Source organism: Pristis pectinata, chromosome 33, assembly GCF_009764475.1.
Source record: "Pristis pectinata isolate sPriPec2 chromosome 33, sPriPec2.1.pri, whole genome shotgun sequence".
NCBI lineage: Eukaryota > Metazoa > Chordata > Chondrichthyes > Rhinopristiformes > Pristidae > Pristis > Pristis pectinata.
Window position 1 is genome coordinate 3540702 of NC_067437.1, and position 6038 is coordinate 3546739.

The following is a 6038-nucleotide window of genomic DNA, read 5'->3' on the forward strand; positions in this document are numbered from 1 at the left end:
CAACTTACAGCAGCCAATTAACCCACAAGTTTTTTAGGATTCATTTTCACTCTGGACCAAACCCATTTTGTTTGGAGTCACCAGTGACGGCAGACGCTGGAGTCTGGAGCATGATAAAAGCTGCTGGAGGAACTCAGCGGGTCAGGCAGCATCTGTGGGGGGAAATGGGCAGTCGATATTTCGGGTCGAGACCCTTCATCTGGACAGGATCCTCCATCGAGACCTGGGAGGTCAGCTGTCCACAGATGCTGCTCGACCTGCTGAGTTCCTCCAGCAGCTCGTTTTTCGCTCCACCTGTGGGTCTTTTTCCCCAGGTCCTCGTTGTGCATGTTCTTTGTTTGTTTTCATTTTTGTTTTATAAAAATAACTTTATTGACATACAGTATCTGCAACATTTACAACATTTTTAGATTTAAATACTATCCTCACTGTCCAGTTGGCACTCCAGCCTCTGCAGTGACCTCTGGTCCTGGGGAGCCAATGCCGTGCATTCCCTCTCCAGAGACACCCAGACATGGCAGTGTCCTCGTGGGAGGGGCAGGCGGGGTGTACTCTTCAACAGACCCCCTTCTAGACCTGCATAGGAACAGATCGACAAGGAGATTCCCCCGACCGACTCCACCCCACCTCTCACCTCTTCGAAGGGGCCAAAAGATCTGGAGATTGGGGCTGAAGTTCAAAGTCGAGTTTATTGTCATCTGCACAAGTCCATGTGTGCACGGGTGCAATGAAAAACTTACTTGCAGCAGCATCACAGGCACATAGCATCAGATAAGCAGCATTCACAAGAAAAACATAAATTATACACAATTTTTACAATAAAGAACACAATTAGAACAAAAAAAATCAAAGTCCATTTTAGTGCAAAGTGATCAAAGTGGTCACAGTGTTGCTGAACTGCAGTGATTAGGGTTGTGCAGGCTGGTTCAAGAACCAAATGGTTGAAGGGAAGTAGCTGTTCCTGAACCTGGTGGTGTGGGACTTCAGGCTTCTGTACCTCCTGCCCGATGGGAGCTGTGAGAAGATGGCACGGCCCGGATGGTGGGGATCTTTGATGATGGATGTTGCCTTCTTGAGGCAGCGCCTCCTGTAGATACTCCTGATGGTGGGGAGGGATGTGCCAGCAAGAACAGGAGAGTGGGGCTAAAGTTCCACCAGCCCCTTCAGGTACTCAGAGAGGGGCTACAGCCTCTGACACAGAACACGGGCTCCCCCAGGCTACAGAGATGGTAGGAAACCCAGGGGTCCATGAACTAAGTTAAAAACACATTGCAGGGGCTTACTGTGTGCAGTACCCTTTACCCCGCCCCAGATGTAAGGGGTGAGACTCCTTCATAGAGAGACCTCCATCAAGGACCCCTCCTCTTTTGGTGTCTGACGTGACCACCACGGTGTGTGTGGATGAGCAGGGAGTGGTGAGATGCAGGAGCAGCCCATAAAATGAATGCCTCTGTGCGGTGTGGATCGGCACAGTGGGCATCTCGGAGCCAGCTGACGTGGTGTGAGATCAGCCCCCGAGGAGGGCTCGGCTCACCCAGAATCAGCCAACGGCCAGGGCGACGGAACCGTCAGAGGTTTCAGCCACAAGCCTCGGTGGGTGGGACGCACTCCCGCACCATCCCTTCATCTGGTTACCCAGGCAACCAGAGAGCACTCTGTCCCTTTGCTCTGTCCTCCTGATCTACCCGGTTCCTCTGACACCCCACCCCAGCCTCCCCATCACCCTGGTTCTTTCCCCTCCCCCACCCACTCCAACTGCCCATCACCCACACACCCCTCCCACTGGGTCCCCTCGCCCACTGTTCCCATCTGCCCTCCCCACCTCCCTCCCCCAGTTCATGCTCCACCTTCCTCTCCTATCAGATCCCACCATCTGCAGCCCTCTATCACCTCCACCTCTCACCTCCCGGCCTCTGTCGCTATTCCCGATCTCCCCTCCTCCATCTGACTATCACCCATCTTCACCTGGATCCACCTATCACCTGCCAGCTCTCGCTCCACCCCTTCCCCTCACCTCTTTATACTGACTATCCCCCTCTTACATTTTAGTCCAGATGAAGGGTCTCGACCCGAAACATCGACTTCGTGCAGGATACCTTAAAGGTTAACCACCAGGTTGGATCGGTGGTAAAGAAAGCGAATGCTATGTGGCATTCATTTCGAGAGGTATAGCGTATAAAAGTAAGGAAGTGTTGATGAGGCTCTACGGGGCACTAGTGAGGCCTCATTTGGAATATTGTGTGCAGTTTTGGGCCCCACATCTTAGGAGGATGTGTGACGTCGGAGAGGGTTCAGAGGAGATTTACGAGGATGATTCCAGGAATGAAAGGGCTTACGTATGAGGAGCGTTTGTCGCTCTTGGACTGTACTCACTGGAGTACAGAAGAATGAGAGGGGACCTCATAGCGACATTTAAAATATTGATAGGAAAGGACAGAGTAGATGTGGCTAGGCTGTTTCCCTTGGTGGGTGAGTCCAGGACCAGAGGGCACAATCTTAGAATTAGAGGGTACAGTTTCAAAACAGAGATGAGGAAAAATTTCTTTAGCCAGAGGGTGGTGAATTTGTGGAACTCCTTGCCACATACAGCGTTCGAGGAGGAGATAGATAGATATTTAAATAGTCAGGACATCAAGGGATATGGGGATAAGGCCGGAAATTGGGATTAGAATAGTTTTTTTTTTTCCCCCATTCCCCATTTCTCATTTCTATTTCCCTTTCCTTGGAGCAGACTCGATGGGCTGAATGGCCTGCTTCTGCTCCCTTGTCTTGTGATCTTGTGATCTTGTGACTGTCCATTTCCCTCCACAGATGCTGCCTGATCCACTGAGCTCCTCCAACATCGTGCAAGTACCTCCCTCTGCTAGTGAGGGAACACTCTAACCGGGTGCCCCCATCCCAGTAAAAGACAGGCAGCTCCCGCAGAGCAGCGCAGCTGATGGTCGCCACTGGGAGCTGCACGTTATCCTAGAGGCAGTGCTCCTGAGAGAATAACTGAAGTGGGAGGGGGGGGGGATGTTTAAAGGAGACAGGTACCTACTGAATATTGAAAGGCCTGGATAGAGTGGACGTGGAGAGGATGTTTCCAGTAGTGGGAGAGTCCAGGACCAGAGGGCACAGCCTCAGAATAGAAGGACGTCCATTTGGAACAGATGAGGAGGAATTTCTTTAACCAGAGGGTGGTGAATCTGTGGAATTCATTGGCACAGACGGTGGTGGAGGCCAAGTCATTGGGTGTATTTAAAGCAGAGATTGATAGGTTCTTGATTAGTGAGGGCATCAAAGGTTACAGGGAGAAAGCAGGTGAATGGGGTTAAGACGGAATAATAAATCAGCCATGATTGAATGGTGGAGCAGACTCGATGGGCCAAATGGCCTTGTTCTGCTTTTATGGTCTTCTGGAGATGGGCGGGGCAAGTTTTTTTCCCCACACAGAGAGTGGTGGGTGCCTGGAACAGGCTGCCAGGTGTGGTGGCAGAGGCAGATACGTTAGTGGCTTAAGAGGCTTTTACACAGACAGATGAACGTGCAGGGAGTGGAGGGATGTGGATCATGGGCAGGCAGAAGGGATTAGTTTACATTGGCATCATGGTTGGCACAGACATTGTGGGCCGAAGGGCCCGTTCCTCTGCTGTACTGTTCTGAGTTCTAATGAAATGCATCACCAGCGCACACCATCCATGAAGATGCTCAAAGTGCAGGTATCTCTGCAGGGTCCAAAGGCGGAAAGTCACAGCCTGGGTACAGACACACAACAGCGACTGACCGCCCTCCTCAGTCAGGAGACTCAAACCCACAGCAGGGACCCAGTGCTTCCAGTCGGCCCAGAGGAACTCCACCAGCTTCTTCTAGATCGTGGTGGCAGCAATAACCAGGAGGGTGGTGAGACCAACACAGCATGGAGGTCACCAGTTGGTTTACAACCAGTGGTCGACCCCTGTAGGGAAGCACTCGGAGCAGAGATGCTAAAATTCAGCAAATTTCTTTTGCACCCTCTCCAAAGTCTTCATATCCTTCCTGACATCTGCCAACAAGAACTAGTCCAGTTTTATTCAGATTTATCATGACATCCTTGGGCTTGGTCTCAGTTGAACTCACCCCACAATTAACTCACTCCAAAACAGAGGTAGACCACCATTTGGATACTTTTTATTTGAAATAGAGCAAGACTTTGTTACCACCTGTCAAGTGTCTCTCCAGGTAACACCTTCCCAGTAACCCCCAAGATTCCCAAATTGAAAGCCTTTGGGGAAGGGGAGTTTTGAAAGGAATTTTCCCTGCTTCCCTGGGGATTTTCTCTGGTTATTTAACACCCCAGGAGTTTGTACCTATATTGGTGGTGGGGAGGAGTTTTTAGATGTGTTGACTAGCGGTCCTGAGGAGGATTTCTTGAGTGCAGTTGTCCCAGAGCCCCTGAACTACTCCTGGTGTAGTCACACTGCCTGTCCCGTGAAGGCAACAAGGGGTTGAAGATGATGGAATCTGATAGGAGAGCTCTTGCCTCACCCCTGCCCTTCACCTCTTTATACTGGCTATCTCCTCTCTACTCTTTCAGTCCTGATGAAGGGTCTCGACCTGAAACGTCGACTGTCCATTTCCCTCCACAAATGCTGCCTGACCTGCTGAGTCCCTCCAGCAATTTGTTTTTTGTTCCCTTAGTTTAATCTTACCTGAATGATGGCAGCTCCTTTATGATATATCCTCCCTGTTTGGCCCTGATTGGGGCTCGAACCCACAACGTTCTGCTTCAGTGGTGGGTTAACCATTGGAGATCTGATTGGAGTTGACAAGGTCCCTGACATTTTGCCACACAGGAGAGCCCTGGCTTTGAGCCATTGTGATATTTGAGAGTCAAAAGAATACTGATCCACAATAATGTGCAGCAATCCGTAGTGCAGTGGTTAGATCTGCTGCCTTGCAGTGCCAGAGACCCAGGTTCAATCCTGACCTCTGCTGCTGTCTGTCTGGAGTTTGCAAATCCTCTCTTTGACCGCATGGGCTTCCTCTGGTTTAATCTCACATCCCAAAAATGTGCAGATTGGTAGGTTAATTGGCCACTGCTAATTGCTCCCAGGTAAGGCAAGTGGCAAACTGGGGAAGTTTACTGGGATGCAAGAGGGAAAATTGGATTAGTTCAGACAGATGCTTGATGGTTGGCCCAAAATGATGGGCTGAAGGGCCTATTTTCATGTTGTATGACTCCAGAGTCAGTATCCAATACACACAACTGTCATTTGCTTGCAACCATAACTGGGAGCTTAATAACTATGGTGTGGCCTCCTATAGGACTTCCTCCTCACAGAAGGCGCCGAATCTCTAGAATACTCTATTCCAGAGGGTTGTGGAGACCCCATCTATGTCCCTCATGAATTTATACACCTCTAATAAGATCACCCCTCATTCTCCTACGCTCCAATGAATAAAGTCCCAACCTGCTCAACCTCTCTCCATAACTCAGTCCCAGCAAAATCCACATAAATCTGTTCTGCACTCTTTCCAGATTAATGGCATCTTTCCTATCGCAGAGTGACCAAAACTGAACACAATCGTTGTTACGGTTAAGTTGCTGGATCAGCAGCCAAAGAATTCTGGACCAATGTTGCAGAGATGCAAATTCAAACCCCACCACAACAAAGATAGAACAGTTTCAAGAAATTAAAGTGGATTTTTAAAAAAATCTTAATAAGTGACCATGAAACTGCAGGATTTTTGTATTAAAAAAAATCATGTGATTCACCAACATCCTCCCTGGAAGGAAATCCTTACATGATCCAACCTATGTGACTCCAGTTCAAATATCATTGAAGTGCCCCTCAGTTCTGGGGCAACCAGAGAAGGACAGTCAATGCCAGCAGTGTCCCTGATGTCCATGGCCCAGCAACAAATAAAATCCAAAACCAGAGCTGCTTCCATCACCAACACAGCAGCACGAGATACTGAGAAGGGCAGACAGATTCTGTTAAATTGGTTTAGAGGAAATTAGGAGATCCCATTGAGGAATCTGCTCACAGATCATTCATGCTAACCCATACCCCGTG